The sequence below is a fragment of the Bombyx mandarina genome, chromosome 04 (genome assembly GCF_030267445.1).
Source record: "Bombyx mandarina strain Sakado chromosome 04, ASM3026744v2".
In the NCBI taxonomy this organism is placed as follows: Eukaryota; Metazoa; Arthropoda; class Insecta; order Lepidoptera; family Bombycidae; genus Bombyx; species Bombyx mandarina.
Genome location: NC_143211.1, coordinates 13529835 through 13549137, shown reverse-complemented (window position 1 = coordinate 13549137; position 19303 = coordinate 13529835). Strand labels below are relative to the sequence as shown.

Here is a 19303-nt window from a genome sequence, read left to right as displayed (position 1 = left end):
GGGAGGGTCGACTGACTCACCAATCGCGCGCTCGGAACGGTGCTACGTCTTTCCCCGCGTCCCGCTTGACAACCAAAGAGACCTAAAAACGACTTCTGCGCATCTAACGACTCTTGCCAAGTTACGTGCCGGGGACTATACAGTGTGTTAGTTTAATACATAAATATAAAACAATTTAAAGTATAAAAAGCTTATTCGAAGTGGTCTCCATTGGCTGCATTACAGTCCTTTAAACGTTGAGGCCAGTTATCAATAGAAGCACGCACTCTTTCCATGGGAAATTTTTTCACTGTCAATCGTACGGATTGTTTTAGGGACTCCAAATTATCATGGCGTTTAGAGCAAGCCATACTCTCTAAAATTGACCATAAGGTACATAAGGACCATACTCCAGCGGATTAAGATCGGGACTAGACGACGGCCAGTTTTCAGCTCTGATGAAGTCCGAAACGTTCGTTTCCAACCAAGACTGCGTAGACCGAGCTTTATGACCTGGCGCCGAGTCTTGCTGGAAGGACCATTCTTGATTATTGAATATGGTTAAGGGGCTTCACTACCTTCAAAGAATGGTATCTTGATACACTTGTGCCGATGTTTTGATACCTTTTTCACAAAAGTATGGCTCAGTCACTCCTTCATAGCTAATACCCCACCAAACCATCACTGAAGTCGGGTAGTGCCCACGTTGCACTCTGTCGACTATTTGGGAAGCTTCCTTAGAGCTTTGAGCATAAATACGGTCATTTTGTTTGTTAAAATGTTGCTCAATTGTAAAGCTTTTCTCATCCGTAAACAAAAATTTTCTATGACCTCCCTTTGCGTACCGCTTCAGTAGTTGTTTCGATTTTACCACCCTATTCTCTTTTAAATTATCAGTTAAGAAATGACCAGTACGTCTTTTATAGGCTGCAAGTCCTAAGTCATCTTTTAAAATACGCGACATGGTTCTAGGTGCTATCTTCATCTCCCGAGATAAAATATTTTCTTTCGGACAGGATTTCTTCGAATTCTTTCCCTTACTGCTTTGACCACCTTTTTCGTACGAACACTACGTGGGCGGCCAGATCTTTTTCTGTCACAAACAGAGAAGGTCTCATTGCACCTATTAATAGCCCGGTACACAAACATTTTACTAATATCAAGCGTATGGAGAGTTTTAAAAATTGCATTTGGCTCCATACCTACTTTGTGTAATGCAATCACAGCGATTCGGTTCTCTTTATCACCCCACTTCATTTTAATATCGCAAAATATTGTACAATGTATTGGGTGTATAATCTATGTGTATTGGAGCCAAAATGAGAAAATTCAATGAGCAATTATATAAAAATGACAGATTCCAAAGTCAAATGTAATATTTTGTTTATTTTTAATTGTAACAGTATTTATGGCCAGACTAAGTATAATTCTTCTGTACGTGTTTGTCACTGAACTCCTCCTAAATGGCTGGACCGATTTTGATGAAATTTTCTGTGTACCTTCAGATGGATTCGGGAATGCTTTAAATTTACAAATACTCCCGGCAGATGGCGCTGCAGTCGGCATCTGGGTTATTTATCTTTCCTAGAAATAATTTATATGGCAAAACAACGTTTGCCGGGCCAGTCGGCGTGGAACAAACCGCTGCCGTATACGAGGTCGGGAACACAAACCGCACCCCAGCCCCCGCTCGCGACACGTCCCGCGCCGCAGCCCCTGCTCGCACCTGCCCCCGCGCCCGCGTATCGTCCCCCGCAACCCTCAGCCGTCAACGACTTCACGCTCGTGCGCGACTTCGTCACGGCGGTCAACTTCGACCGTCTGCGATCGTTCGCAGACGCGATGCGAAGGGCGGTTAACCCCGAACAACGGCTCGCGGCCGCGTTCGAATACATGGACGTTTACGAGTCCGTGGCCCGTACTTTCTAAAATCACCGGTAATCAATGGCGCAAAACGCTAGAGAGAAACCATATTCCCTTACGTTAGCATTCTACAATGCTAACGGACTCGCGCGACAACGCGATCAAATTTACGAATTCCTCCGCGACAATCTTGTAGATATTCTGCTAGTGCAGGAGACCTGCCTGAAGCCCTCGCGTCGTGACCCGAAAGTCGCGAATTACGTCATGGTTAGGAATGACAGACTCACCGCCTCCAAAGGCGGGACTGCCATTTACTATAGGCGGGCCCTGCACGTTGTCCCTCTCGATACCCCCTCGCTCTCACATATCGAGGCGTCAGTGTGCCGTATCTCGCTGACGGGACACCAGCCGATCGTCATCGCATCCGTTTATCTCCCCCCGGACAAGCCCCTTCTGAGCAGTGACATCGAGTCACTGTTCGGCATGGGAGACTCCGTCATCCTGGCAGGCGATTTAAATTGCCACCACACTAGGTGGAACTGCCACAGTTCAAACATAAACGGTAGGCGTCTCGACGCGTTTATAGACGACCTTACCTTTGAAGTAGTCGGTCCCCCAACTCCAACATGTTATCCGTATAACATCGCGCTCCGTCCGAGCACTATAGACCTGGCACTGCTGAGGAACGTAACTCTGCGCTTGCGTTCCATCGAAGCAATGTCAGAGCTCGACTCAGACCACCGACCTGTCGTTATGCAGCTCGGTCGCCCCCACAACCCAGTCACAGCTACGAGGACCATGGTGGACTGGAAGAAGCTGGGCAAATGCTTAGCCGATGCCGCTCCACCAATCCTCCCCTGCGGCCCGGATTCAACTCCATCCCCCGAGGACACAGTCGAATCCATAAACATCATCACGGATCACATCTCTTCCGCGATCATAAGATCCTCAAAAGAAGTCGATGTGGAGGATAGCTTCCACCGCATCAGACTGTCCCCCGAACTTAGGAACCTCCTAAGAGTTAGAAACGCGGCAATCCGGGCCTACGATCAACTTCCCACGCACTCAAACCGGATTCGGATGCGTCGTCTACAGCGGGATGTAAAATCTCGCCTAAGCGACGCCCGAAATGAGAATTGGGATAGTTACTTAGAAGGACTCGCGCCCTCTCATCAAGCATACTGGCGACTAGCAAGGACTCTCAAGTCCGAAACTACCGCTACTATGCCTCCTCTCGTACGCCCTTCAGGCCAACCACCGGCTTTCGATGACGATGACAAGGCAGAGTTGCTGGCCGATGCACTGCAAGAGCAGTGCACCACCAGCACTCAATACGCGGACCCCGAACACACCAAGGCAGTCGACAGGGAGGTCGAGCGCAGAGCTTCCCTGCCACCCTCGGACGCGTTACCCCCCATTACCTCTGACGAAGTTAGAGAAGTAATAGACAACCTTCAACCTAAGAAGGCACCCGGCTCCGACGGCATCCGCAACCGCGCGTTAAAACTCTTACCAGTCCAACTGATAACAATGTTGGCTACCATCTTAAATGCCGCTATGACGCACTGCATCTTTCCGGCGGTATGGAAAGAAGCAGACGTTATCGGTATACACAAGCCGGGCAAACCGAATAATGAAACCGCTAGTTACCGACCGATCAGTCTCCTCCCAGCGATAGGCAAAATTTACGAACGGCTCCTTCGGAAACGCCTCTGGGACTTCGTTACCGCGAATAAAATTCTAATAGACGAGCAGTTTGGCTTCCGCGCCAAACACTCGTGCGTACAACAAGTGCACCGCCTCACGGAGCACATCTTAATAGGGCTAAATAGGCGTAAACAAATCCCGACCGGCGCCCTCTTCTTCGATGTAGCGAAGGCGTTCGACAAAGTCTGGCACAACGGTTTGATCTACAAACTGTACAACATGGGAGTGCCAGACAGACTCGTGCTCATCATACGAGACTTCTTGTCGAACCGTTCGTTTCGATATCGAGTAGAGGGAACTCCTTCTCGTCCCCGTCATCTGACTGCCGGAGTCCCGCAAGGCTCCGCACTCTCCCCGTTACTATTTAGTTTGTATATCAACGATATACCCCGGTCTCCGGAGGCCCATCTAGCGCTCTTCGCCGATGACACGGCTATCTACTACTCGTGTAGGAAGATGTCGTTGCTTCATCGGCGACTCCAGACCGCAGTAACCACCATGGGACAGTGGTTCCGGAAGTGGCGAATAGACATTAACCCCACGAAAAGCACAGCGGTGCTATTCAAAAGGGGTCGCCCTCCGAATACCACTTCGAGCACCCCACTCCCCAATAGGCGCGTAAACACCTCCGCCGTTAGCCCCATCACTCTCTTTGACCAGCCCATACCGTGGGCCCCGAAGGTCAAATACCTAGGCGTCACCCTCGACAGAGGGATGACATTCCGTCCCCACGTAAAAACGGTACGCGATCGCGCCGCGTTTATACTAGGACGACTCTACCCAATGCTTTGTAGACGAAGCAAACTGTCCCTCCGTAATAAGGTAACCCTCTACAAAACTTGCATACGCCCCGTCATGACGTATGCAAGCGTAGTGTTCGCTCACGCGGCCCGCACCAACTTGAAACCCCTTCAGGTTATACAATCCCGATTCTGCAGGATAGCCGTCGGAGCACCATGGTTCCAGAGGAACGTGGACCTCCACGATGACCTGGAGCTCGACCCCGTCAGTAAGTATCTACAGTCGGCATCGCTGCGCCACTTTGAGAAGGCGGCACGACATGAGAACCCTCTTGTCGTGGCCGCCGGAAACTACATACCCGATCCTGTAGACCGTTTGGTAAACCGTCGACGTCGCCCAAAGCACGTCATCACGGATCCTCCTGATCCATTAACGGTGCTTTTAGGAAATACAAGCACCGGTCACCGTCCTCGCCGAACCCGTCGCTTGCGACGAAGGGCTCGACGAGCGAATTAACCCACAGACACAGCCCACTGAGTTTCTCGCCGGATCTTCTCAGTGGGTCGCGCTTCCGATCCGGTGGTAGATTCTGCGAAGCACTGCTCTTGCTAGGGCGGTGTTAGCAATTCTCCGGTTTGAGCCCCGCGAGCTCACCTACACAAGCTAGGGTACGCTGAAGTAGCCTCTCAAGGCTATCAGCATAGGTAGGAAAAAAAAAAAAAAAAGCCGGGCCAGCTAGTATCATATAAAATACATAATATATTATAAGTTCCGATTCAACTCAAGTGACTACCGAGAACTTTTAAAGCAGTTATTTAATGTACTACTCTGGCTGAAACAAGTACAAATATCAAGGTTGAGACAGGTCATTATTATGTCTGAGAATTTTCTTAAAACCTTCACATTTATTCATCTCTAGAACATCGTCCTGCAAATTTTTGTTGGTCTTTGAAATGTCGTCAATAATTTTCCTTAATTATCCTTCTATCAGGGGGAGAAGAGGATAAGCCTCAATACATGGTAGGTGAGCTCACGGGCTCAATTTAAGAGAGTTGCTGACACTGTGCAAGAGCAATGTTTCGCGAAATCCACAACCGGATCGCTATTGGGATCCGCCAGAGATCCAGCGAGAAACTCAGTGGGCTGTGTCCAGCCTACTATAAACTGGTCACCGCATGGTGATGGTGGGCCGTCTGCTCTGCCTCAAATGTCAATACAAGCAGTTTTTTTTCCCTGTAGGCAGACGAGTATACGGCCTACCTGATGGTGAGTGGTTACCGTCGCCCAAGGACTTCAGCAATGCCAGGGACAGAGCTAAGTATCTGCCTACAGTTAAGTACTCTCCACAAGCCTCGTTTGAAGAAGGATATGTCATAGCGCTCGGGAAACACCGTCGAGGGGAGCTCATTCCAAAGCCGGATAGTACGTGGCAAAAAGTTGGACGAAAGCCTTCTTAGCATCGAAAATAACTCTCGTATAGCATCGTTAAAGTATGAATTCGACTATTACATCATTAAATGAGCATTTTTCGTTAATTTAATTATATACTTCTTTATTACATTGAAGTCATAACGCCATTTGTAGAATGGACGTTACTGTATTGTAGTATTTAGATATATTTTTAAATGTAATAATTATAATTAATAGATATTTTATGAAGTCAACGTGGCCTATAGGAAAAGATGTCCCCTGCATTCGTATCTAGCGATGCACCGGTGTTCGAATCTCGCCGGCGGGTACTAATTATACGTACTTAACAAATGTTCACGATTGACTTCCACGGTGAAGAAATAGCATTGTGTAATAAAAAATAAAAATCCGCAAAACTATCTATAATTTGCGTAATCACTGGTGGTAGGACCTCTTGTGAGTCCGCACGGGTGGGTACCACCGCCCTGCCTATTTCTGCCGTGAAGCAATAATGCGTTTCGGTTTATAGGGTGGGGCAGCCGTTGTAACTATACTGAGAACTTAGAACTCATATCTTAAGGTGGGTGGCGGCATTTACATTGTAGAGGTCTATGGGTTCCGGTAACCACTTAGCACCAGGTGGGCCGTGAGCTCATCCAGCCACCTAAGCAATAAAATGTGAAATACAATTATAAATTTGTGAAAAAAACGCGTCTATTTCTAAAAACGCTAGGCTAGTTTCATAATTGTCGATCGTAAGGTAAAACTTAAAGGTCTTTGATATTTCGTCTTCATTAACCTACAATTTTATTTTAGTGACAAGGAAATATAATAATTGCTGTTCCTATTATTACGATGTCGTTTAACTGTAAAATTTTCAAGTCATAACACACTGGTGTTACACATAACAATAACTGGTGGTAGGGCATCTTGTGAGTCCGCACGGGTAGTTCACCACCCTGCCTACTTCTGCCGTGAAGCGGCAATGCGTGGGTGGCGACATTTATGTTGTTGATATCTATGGGCTCCGGTGACTACTTACTACCAGATGGGTCGTGAGCTCTCCCACCTATCTAAAGAATAAAAGCACTAATGACCAATTTTAAGAATATAATTGCAATTTTTAAAAAATCGAATTAAAAAACATATAGACTGTTGGTAGGTACATAAATATTCAAGGTTCTAGATGACTATATTATCCTGCACAATTTATTGGAAAATGAATTTTTATATACGACTAGCTGACCCGGCAGACTTCGTAGTGCCTCAATCGATAACTAAAAGACCGATGGGGGACACATCAAAGGAAAAACAAAATTGTTATTTTTATTTAATTCCGAGCATTTTCATATTTATCCACCTTTTAAACCTTCTCTAGACTTCCACAAATAATTCAAGACCAAAATTAGCCTAATCGGTTCAGCCGTTCTCGAGTTTTAGCGAGACTAACGAACAGCAATTCATTTTTATATATAGAGATCAGCGTCGATTACTCCAAAATTAAGTGATTCAGGGTGACCTGCATGCCACCTATGTACAATTTCCCAATCTTAGCATAGTTTAACATCCATCGCCGCTACAGTTAGCCCAGGATTATTTTCATCGAAAGCACGTCCGTAATGTATGCAGCGGTTTATAGTTTTTAACACGATTCCTGACTTTGGCATGTGAACTTTAAGCTTTGCTGTCTGCAGAATTGATTTGCGTGTGTTTACAGATCTCGCAGTCTTCACACTTGGCAGTTCACCGCGAGCAACTGAGTTGTGCGCCCGCGCTCATATTCAAACAAACTTCGAATTTAAGGGGTAAGAATTTTTGAAATATACAATATTTTATTGTTATTATTATATTACGTTATTATTATTTATCTATTTGAAATATACTATAAATATAAAATATATTTTTTTTAATGTCATTTCTGCGGTTTATTTTTTTATTTGATTGCGCGAATTAATTAAGTTTTAAAACCTATTTTATGTACATATTACTAATGAAATTTTTATCAATGTTTATTTCTATATTATTCATACTTTTGAATCCCGTGGACGGGTTAATTAATTCGTAAATCGGCTTGTGTTGTTATCGGTACTCAAAAATATCACCATCAAAGTTTTAATTGATTTCCAATAATTCAAAATTCAAGTCTTCAAAACAGAACCAATTCTTTCTAAATGATCCTTCAAAAATTATATTGTCGCGGCGAATAAAAGCAGGACCCAGTATGCGATCCCTGAATTCCCACAAGCGCTATCCACATCTTAAGTCCTTACTGAAATTAAATTATGTCCAAATACTTAATTACCTTTACAACAGTATTCTCTTCGATTTTCGCTGTAAATATTCCGTTAAAAAAAAATTCAAATTTCGACAAAGAACACCTTAGTCGTCTGTGACCACGAAAAATGTAAAGTAGTGTCGTATATGTGTATATATAAAGTATAGTAAATATATAAAGTCGAATTAATACATATAATAACAATAATATACCTGTGCCCGAGATTGAATCGTAACAGTGGTTTTAATCATTTATTACTACTGGGTTTTTTTTCTTGTTATAGTTACTACAGAAATGGATATATGTATATGTAAATTTAGTACTAAACTTTAGTAGTAATTCATGCATTCAATAATCTATCTAAAGTTAGTTCAACTATTTGTCTAGGAAATATATAATGCAATAATCCTTCGACCTAGATAATACCGGAGCGCGTATTGATAACACAGCGATAATAGCATATTAACAGAACTAATTACGAACAGTTCTGTGATGCACACGGTACGTATTTATTATATATTCTGTTGCTTAAAGATTAATAATTTATTTAATTTAGTTGTGTGGCTTATATTTTATTTTTGGAAAGCTTTTTTGCGTGTGGGAGTTCGAGAAGACGGAAGATTTTGTCATAGCCTCTTTGACAGATAGGTGACGAAGTGATTTTTCTTTTTTGCTTAACTTTTGAAGCAGTCATTTTTTTATATTGCTTAGATGGGTGGACGAGCTCACAGCCCACCTGGTGTTAAGTGGTTACTGGAGTCCGTAGACATCTAATACGTAAATGCGCCACCCACCTTGATATATAAGTTCTAAGGTCTCAGTATAGTTACAACGGCTGCCCCACCATTCAAACTGAAACGCATTACCGCTTCACGACAGAAACAGGCGGTGGTACCTACCCGTGCAGACTCACTAGAGTTCCTGCCACCAGTAATTACGCAAATTATAATTTTACGGGTTTGATTTTTATTACACGATGTCATTCCTTCACCGTGGAAGTCAATCGTGAATATTGGTTAAGTACTTATTTCATTAGAAAAATTGGCAGCCGTTTTTGTTAAATAATATACGTATACCTGTTAAGGGTATTTTTCCTGAAGTGCCGTTCATTCCAGATATGATTTTTAACAATTTAAATCGAAAAATCATGCGCGCTTTACGCACTATTGAAGTAAAACTTTTACCTTTTTAAGTACTTACTAAGACATTTTATTTCTATAATGTTCATTATTATTAACATTTGTTTTGATTTTTATATTCTATAATTGTCATTATGTTATTCGATTCTGTTTTGGCAATATATTTTAATTTAATTTATTTTATCGCTCTCACTTTTGAGTCAATATTATCCCGTATATTGATCGAGTTTAGTCATTGCGATACAAACATAACAGCCTACTCGTTTCCTTCTTATATATCTAAAGATAGATAAATAAATAAAATTTATATTCATTATTTTTAAGAATTTGAATATCCTATGTTAGTTACAAAATTATACTATAGTGAATTGATATTTCTAAAATGCAAGATGTGCATTAGCGGAAAATAGGATTAGCGTTAGTTTCGCTAGAAAAAAAATCTAGTGACTTTCATATCGGGCGTAAAGAAGCTTTACTTCTATAATGCAATTAAGCTATAGCTGATGCGTAGTGTGCTGTATTATTTATTCACTATTGAAAGAATAAATCTTTATTGAAACACCAAAAAAGAAATCGACCGCATTTAGTATTTTCTTCGGTTTCTTACGAGCTTTCAACTTGTTTACACTATTTTAACTGTTTAACCTCGCGTTTATTATTTTTATTTAAGAAATAATAATTTCGGACCTTTTTGATTGTCATACTTCAATACTTAATTATTATTCATCATCACTATCTTTAAATACATAGAAACACCACCTTAATCGTTCACGAAACTGTAAAGAAGTCCTTAATATTTTAGAATAATAAATAAACTAGTAATTGAAACACATTTCAGATTTAATAAAATAAATCTGATGATCTGATAAATTTAATAAAATAAATTTGAGATTTAATAAAATAAATCTCAAATGTGTTTTAATTGCTAATCTATAAATTTAATTACTAATCTACAAAAAGATATACGAACGATAAATCGGTAAGCCTTGCTCTAATTGGGTATTTGGTCGCCTGTTAACTTCTTTTATACGTTTTTTAATTATCTTATAGGGGGAAATAAAATAATTCAAGTAGTTAATAATAGATGCTTACGCATTAATATAATCAGCGTTATATCAAATCTATTTTCTAATTGTAAAACATTATACATAATTCGCTTACTACATTCGAAAGTCCCTGTTTTGACGTTGGCTAATAAATAAAACAAGGTAAAATTATATTATGACCTAAAAAATAATACGCCTAATGGTCTCTTTTTTTATGGAAGGTTTACTGATGGTCTTTCTAGTTTGACCCGAACCAGGTGGGCGAGCATGGGCTCCCCAGATGGAATTGGATTCGCTAGCAGCTTGTCGAGCGACTTCTAACACTAATCTTCTAACTTCTAATTAGAAAAATTCATAATTAGAAAGGGTTATAAACTTTCCGATTTCGATATTTAGCTACTCGGTGGGTACCACCGCCCTGCCTATTTCTGCCGTGAAGCAGTAATGTGTTTCGGTTTGAAGGGTGGGGTAGCCGTTGTACTGTAAAAACTGAGACCTTAGAATTTTTATCTCAAGGTGGGTGGCGGCATTTACGTTGTAGATGTCTATGGGCTCCGGCAAGTACCTAAAACCAGTTTGGCCGTGAGCTCGTCCAACCAACTAAGCAATAAATAAATAAAGGCTGAGCCACGTGAGCTTGCCTACTAGTTGGGTGAGGCAGAAATAACCAAAGCAAAGCACTAAAGCGAGTACTTAAGCAGGCGGTAGGAAAAAGAAACTTCGGTCTAATATCTCAAGGTGGACGTTCATATTCACGTTGTTATGTCTAGGTCAAACCAGGTGAGCCTTGAGGCTAATATCACAATAAAATAAGAATTTAAATTATTATAATGAAAATTATAAATAAAACATGTGTTATTCACACGCGGTAGTAGTTTTAAGCTGTCAGGAGTATTGCTCTCGCTAGCGAAAACACACAGATGTATAATAACATGTCTGTGTCCTTTTAGTGTCCCTGTTTTGTTTGTTGAATTTAAAATTACAATTAGTGTTCCGATTAGACCATGGAAGTTTTCATTTTAAATCTGACAAACAATCCTGAAAAAAACTTAGTACGAGGCCTTGAAGATTTTAATTATTAATTTTGTTCATTAAATACTGTATGCGTATAATTAATAAATTTGTTAGGGACCTAGTTAGAATTACAAAGTGTCCTGCTGATATGCATTAATTTCCTTGATAATAAATTTTCCTTTTATCAATCGACAGTTTGACCTGCTATGACATCTGATGATAAGCTACGTCTCTGTCAAACGTTAAACGAGTTAATAATTTTCTGTACGAAGAGCAAATATTATTAAAATTTTATACAGTTAATTTTAAACATTCGATAATAGTCCACCATTTCGTGGTTTGTTGACTGTTAAGATAGTTAGCCGAATAATGGCTGTCTGCCATTCTTTCTTCTTAAATAATTGTTCCGATCAGCATCAAAACATTTTATTTTAATTTTACAAATCGTGAACCGCGAAATATCTAAACATTTCGCTTCCTCGTTCATATTGCGAGTAAACAATGAATCTAGGTAATTTTCATCTAATCTTCCCATTGCATTCGTTTGTCGTGACTGCGATGTAAAGTCATTTTGGTGTTGCTTAAATTATTAAATGCTCGTGAATTATACCTGTACTTAACTAATTACGTTTATTTTTTATTAATCCTATTTATATTTTATTAAATATTTATTTATTAGGTATATAATGTAATTAAAACATTAATTACGTATTTTTTAATTAATTATGTTGATCACGTAGCATACATACATTTTAATACGATTAATAAAAGTATGCTAAGTACTAAAAGAATAGATATAATATTTTCATTGGCTTTCAAGGTTATTAGGCATAACAAAAACCATTTTTAAGGCTTAATATTGCGTTCTTCCGACGTTTTAAATACTTTATAATTTTTATACAGTAAATTGTCATCGGGTCATGGAACACAATGGAACATTATTTCGAGGCGTATTTAAATTATAAGCTTGATAATGTTTTAAGCAAAACTAATTAATGGTCACGTTACAAGAACTAGAGTACCACTATATTTGTCTTTATATTATTACTAGCGACCCGCCCTCGCTTCGCTTCGGAAACATTAAAACACACATGAAACAAAAAAAAAAAAAAAAGTAGCCTATGTTCATCAGGCACAATGTCGGCTTCTAATGGAAAAAGAATTTTTCAAATCGGTCCAGTCGTTTCGGAGCCTATTCGAAACAAACAAACAAACAAATCTTTCCTCTTTATAATATTAGTATAGACTAGGCATATTTATGTCGCATAGTAGGCTTCCGGTTTGCAAGGTGGAGCATAATCCATTTCACGAAAAGAAAAATCAACATTAAGTTTTTTTATCTATAACTAGGTAGTGAGCAGGTTTGTCATAATAGGTTTTCAAATTATTAGACATAATTCACCATTCAGCATAATTACTGGTATGATTATTAATAATTAAGTCATTAAGATGCTTTACCATGCTATATGACGATATTTTAAATAATTGGGTCAAATTATAATAAATAACCTTGATTTAATTCCATTGCTTACAGAAATTTAAGTAAATCTAAAATTTCTTTTTAGAAATGTTTATTACAAAATACTTTTTACTCGACTGCTGATGGAAAATGTGTGATTATATTTGTATGTATGTCTAATCGGTCCAGTCTAGTCATTTTTATTGCTCATGCTCACTTGGTATTAAGTGGTTATTGTTACCGCCACCGCCTCGAGATATGAGTTGTAAGCCTCCGTTTTTGAAGTGAAACTTCTTGAGGCGCGTTGAGAGTAAAATTGTAGTCGCCTCAGATTCATTACGGCTAAAGAGAAAAGATAAAATTTAGGAAGAGCGAGAGTGAGAAAATAGACCTAGCGTCTCGCAAGCCGTTCGACCGCGGAGAGAGGGAAAGGACAAAACGAGCTAGGTCGTTTCTTCTATACACAGCATCTCCTATTACAAGAGACATTTGATTTAAGGATGAAAAATTAAGAAAACCACATTAATACACACCGCAAAAAAAAAACTTGCACCAAGTTGCACGCGTACCATTTTTTTTATAGTACAACGCTTACCTACCCTTCTAGCCTCATAACGAATACCGCCACTAATTACGAAATTTATAATACTAGTGGTCCCGCAGTAGTCGAAATTCGACTATAATTAATTGAAATTATACGTTTGTACATTATTATGATTCTATTGTCAAAGACTAATACTTCTATAACCACAGATTTTCCCAAAACTACACTTTAGACAAATATTAATAAAGACAAACAATATTTGATCTATTCTCAATTTGACCACAGACTATAAGCAATAAGAAAAGTTTGACAATAAACAAATAGTATACATGCGTGTGTGTGTCAAATACATGGTTGCGTGTTTATTGTTTTTATTTATAGATTTAATGTATTCTTTATGCATAATTTAAAAATATATTAACATTCTGTACTTCTTCTCTATATTCTCTATAAGTGTAGGGAGTTTCATACTCCTCCGTCCGCGCAATTTTCGTAAAAAGGGGTACAAACTTTTTGCTTCACCTATCAATATATAGATAAATTGAGTTTGCCTGATTATATTATTAAAAAAAAAACTACAATACATCTATAAGAAGATTTTGGCTGAAGCCTGAATCTTTTGACGGATATATGAGGTGTAATTAAATTCGTCTCAGTCGCGGCCGTGACATAGGGTTATTATGGTAATTTAACCACACTAATCCGCGAGAAAAATAAGAAGAATCATAATTATTCATAGTATTCAATAATATAAAATACAGTAACTATTCTTTTATTGATGCTCAAATAATAAAAAGGTGTGAAAATATAGATCATCTAATGAAACTAAAAAACTCTATTTGATTAAAAATGATAACTATAACGCGCTGATGGGGAATTGCTAATTTATTAATACATATTATTATATTACATTTATTAATATTATTATAAATTAACATCTATATTTTTGAAACCAAAAAGGATTAATATATAAAAAAAAATAAAGTCACTAAAATATTGACACGCAATATAATACATGGAGGTTAAAGTATAAAATTGCCGTTTCATTGTAATAGGTACTTCGAATTGACATGGAACCTTCATGGTTTGAGATTTTTGAGTAAAACTTTTTTCAAATGGTACCTATGAGGTTCTTCTTTTAAAAAATATGCAACATTTGATTATCGACGTTAATTATTTTTTTGTTCAGCTTAGACAAGAAAGATGGATACTTCGAAAATTCGAGTGATTTTTAAATACGAGTTTCGACGCAGAACTAACGCTGCTGAAACAGCTTGTAATATCTACCAATGTTGCGTTTGGAGAGGGTACTGCTAATGAACGCAACGTGGGATTTCGGTTCAAACGCTTTCGTGATGGAAATTTTGATTTGAAAAACGGCCACACATGTGAATAACAATGAATTGAAAGAGATGGTGGAAGCCGATCCGAGCCAAACTATCCAGGAATTGGCAGCAGGGTTACCGTTACCTTACCAACAATATTGACTCATTTGCGTCAAAACATAAACTAAAAAAAAATATGTAAAAAATGGGTGCTTCATGCTTTGACTGATCTGCAGAAAGAAATATGTGTTGAAAACTGTGTTGCCTTGTTGAATTGATACAGAAATGAAGGAATGTTGGATTGATTTGTGACATGTGACGAAAAGTGGATTCTTTACGATAGTCATAAGCGAAATGCAATGGCTGACCCCAAATCAAACGCCGCAACAGTGTCCTAAAGCAAAGCTTACCAATAAAAGGTAATGGTAACTGTTTGGTGGTCTCAGCATGTTGTTATTTACTATAGCTTTCTCCGATCTGGTCAAGCAATAACGGCAGCTGTCTACTGTGCTGAGCTCTGAACAATGATAGCAAAACTTGCAGTGAAACAGCCCCGACTCATGAATCGATCTTCACCATTATTGCTCCATAATAACACAATACCTCTTACAGCACTAAAATCCGTTTTAACTCTACAGAAACTGCAATTAGAAACCATTCGTCACCCTCCGTATTCGCCAGACTTTTATTACCTGGATTACCATTTTTTTCGTGATTTTCTACGTGATAGAAAGCTAGCTTTCTTCTCAGGAGGCAGTACAAAATGCTTTCACACAGTTTGAAGAATCTAATATAGATCACGAGAGTTCTATTGCGAAGGCATAAATGACCTTCCTATTAGATGGCAGAAATGTAGAGATAATAATGGTAGAAATTTTGATTAAATAAATATGTTAAATGAAAAAAAAAAACTAATTTCAAATTTTCAGTACAAATCGGCAATTTCATACTTTAACCCCTAAAGGACAAACCCGAAATCCATACAAACTTGGGCCTGGCGTTACAGTGTTAGAATTTGGGCATAAGTTACAATACCTAAGAAGGTTTCATGAGCCCAATTTTCAGGTCTCCCAGCAATGGCCAAATTGGTAAAATCAGACAATGTTTACATTTTAGGTTATGTTTATTGTTCGAGATATTTTGATAAAAACGATATTTTTGAGGCTGTTTCCTACTAAAGATGAGTATTTTTTTACGAAACCTGCTGCAGCAACAGGTTGCTTTAAAATAAAAATAGAACCTGTTACCAGAAATCGCGCGTTAGGTTGTTTACGAAAACGAACGAGAGCCAAAAATTAAAAACAACGTAATGCGAAACGCGCTGCGCATGAAATGATTTTTTTAAGGGATTTTATGACCTGGTAACTAAGACCTTAAGGTCAGTCTTATTTTAATTTTAATGAAAACTTTTTTATATGAAAAACTATATTTAAATGATAACTTTTTTATATAAAATATAAATCATTACGTGCTCCCATAATATTATCTCATCACATTTCATTTCATTTTATTTCATGCCTTTTTTATTTTTATTTTTTATTGCTTAGATACCCATCGACGAGCTCACAGCCCACCTGATGTTAAGTGCTTACTGGAGCTCATAGACATGTACGATGTAAATGCGCCACCCACCTTGAGATATAAGTTCTAAGGTCTCAGTATAGTTACAACGGCTGCCCCGCCCTTCAAACTAAAACGCATTACTGCTTTACGGCAAAATCCAAAATATCTTCAGTTGGCAACATTAAAGATAACATAACACGATTTGATACATTTGTGTTTTTCTATGGCATAGTCACATTAATATAAAAATGCAAAACTACCCTTTCATGCTATATTTAATGTTGTCAGTTGTAGATATTTTGAATTGCCGCCATTGTAAGTAGTTGTGTCACGATTCGATGGCCATACTCTATTTACATTGATTAAAATACCTATAAAAACAGTCATTTATCCTCAAGCAAAAGAGTATTAATTATTTTTTACACTTGATTTCCACTAAATCGATCCTATTTTATGGATGTTCTAATTCTAATCCGCACGTTTGTGGAGCTAGTTACGTATATTGAAATAAGTGTTGCAGATGTTTACAAAGATTGTTTAAAACAAAAAATTGAATTCAACTTATTTTCTACACTTGGCCATTGTCAATGAAGCTAAGATTTTAATAGGTTAATCAAGCAAAATAGACGAATTTTTTGGTACATATCCCATTCGTGTAACGCTTAGGCCCAAAATGGGGTTTCTCCTTTATTTTGCTATTAATCAAATCTTGTAATATTTAAATTTTATGAGTGAATGATTAATAAATTGGTTCGTATTTTTTATCTTTCCGTGATTAATTCAATGTTTTCCTGTTTGTTATCGCTAAGGAATCATTTTCGTCACGATTGAGTTTGTTTGGTTTGAGTCTTATTTGGGAGATATTAGTTGAAATAAAGCAACGCAATATTGGATGTTATCGAGCAAAGAAAACATGTTTGGAATGTTAAGATTGTGGCAGTAGGTCAATCACTTCGTTAATTTTGTTTTAAGCTAGAAAACAAACAACAGATGACATGTTATCACACCTTACTATATAATATTACCTATTTCTGCTTGCTATGTACCCAATGCATTATTTTTCATAAATGTATCATTACAAGAATTAGAAACCTTTAAATATATGAAATTTTTTCATTTTTTGTTCTCATCATTTATTCAGTAAACAGGATTGTTACATTACTTTTAATAGTGTAAGAAAAGCGTCAGGTATAGCCAAACTCAATGTTCGTTACGACCCTTTCATTGTCTGTTCGTGAAGCTTGAAGTAAGCAGACATTAATATGATTTTTAAAAAGTTGTTTTACAGGAGATTTTTTTTAGTGCTTAGATGGGTGGACGAGCTCACAGCCCACCTGGTGTTAAGTGGTTACTGGATCCCATAGACATCTACAACGTAAATGCGCCACACACCTTGAGATATAAGTTCTAAGGTCTCAGTATAGCCACAACGGCTGCCCCACCCTTTAAACCGAAACACATTACTGCTTCATGGCAGAAATAGGCGGGGCGGTGGTACCTACCCGTGCGGACTCACAATAGGTCCTACCACCAGTAAAAAAGTTACAGTGTATAGGTGTCAATACATATAAGTACATTATAATGCACTGTATTTAATTTTAGAGAGTGGGCTCAAAACTTTGAAAACAAATGACTGTAGCGATTTTTCCTAGTACCCTAAACAATGAAGATTCAATTCTGCAATCGATTTTTTATCGCCGTTATATTTGAAATACATACTCGGCAGTATATTAATAGGCTTTGGTAAGTACACACATGTAATTAATATGATTACATTGGGTACGTTATCTTGTATTAATAGACATTAAATAATAATTCTTGTTCACGTATTTTGCTTTAATACATACAGCATTAAAATTCCGTAAACTACTGACATTTTAGGTTAAGATTACGTTCGCATTAGGTTTAGAAGGCTACATCGGCTAGGTCAGCCTCTAAGCTCTGAGCAAAATTTTAAACATTTTAAATTTATGCGCATTCATAGCCAAGCAGTCAGGTTAAGCGCGACACGCACCCTTCGGTTATATTCACTCATTTGTCGTGTGACCAGGACATTTTGACCTCCAAAAAAAACGCTAGGAAACAACCTAGTCGACGTGACTGTTTCGAGGTCGCGTATTAATTCGCAATATTAGCATACAGTTTATGTGTCGAATTATGCTCGATTATTTTTAGGCTTATATTTATTTATATAAAAGTATCATAATTTTACTTAGAATTAGAAAGAGTCTCAGGACTTAGTGAGGGCGTGTCCTCGCACGACAGCAACGACGCCCTGATGTATCCACCTGTTCCACTCTCAGTGCTGTTCAATGCCTATAATTCTAACGCTAGTAGCAGCCATACTATATGTCACCGTCCCTAAACGTCATTTCAAAATCATAGAAGAGTTCGATGTGTTATTTAGCCTATAATATCAGCCCGCTGAGTTTCTAGCCAGAGTTGCGAAAGGGCGCGATTCCCATACAGTAGTAGATCTACAGCGAGCGTCCTTGAGCTGTTAGGGATAATGTAGTTGTTAACAAGTCGCACCCCTTTTTGTTGAGCTTGGGCTCGCCCACCAGTGCGAGTAAAACTGTAAAAGAAAGGCCTTATACCAACTATGAACCCCTTATAAGAGTTCCCCTAGCACAACGGTATCAAATAGTACGTTAACCCATAGAGACAGCCCACGGAGTTTCTCACCGGATCTTCTCAGTGGGTCGCGTTTCCGATCCGGTGGTAGATTCTGCGAAGCACTGCTCTTGCTAGGGCAAGTGTTAGCAATACTTCCGCTAAAGCTTGAGCCCCGTGAGCTCACCTACATGTTAGGGTGATGCTGAAATAGCCTCTCAAGTCTATCAGGATAAATAAAATTGTACGGTTATTAAATTGAAATATTACTTTTATTCCTTAACGAAGGGAAGAGAAAGCCCGGTCGTATTTTTTAATATCCCTTTTCAAAGCAACAAATAATTACAGATTACTCATTATTTAGATTTCCATAAGAAGCAGTTCTAAACAAATCAAAACGGTCGGGTGCCGCGCTGACCTTGGCCGCGACCGTTGATTCACACACGTGTGAGGCTCACGAACTGGTCCGAACTACATTTACGAATCGCATTCGTGACCGCGAAGTGTTTTTTTCACTAACAATAAGTCTAACTAGGTATAGACAGGCTAATAAACGTATTGTGAAATTATTATAGGTCAATTAACAACATTACAAGATTATCGTTTTATTGCTAATGTAGGTAAT

General features: G+C 38.4%; 1 protein-coding gene across 1 annotated transcript in view; it reads left to right on the top strand.

Annotated features, from left to right (window-relative positions):
• Positions 1-7421: 7421 nt before the first annotated feature.
• LOC114243752 (alpha-tocopherol transfer protein) overlaps positions 7422-19303 on the top strand; it is a 33604-nt gene continuing 21722 nt past the window's right edge. Inside the window, exon 1 of the mRNA XM_089727104.1 lies at positions 7422-7505. The gene's annotated coding sequence lies outside the window, so the exon portion shown is untranslated. The remainder of the gene's footprint in view (positions 7506-19303) is intronic.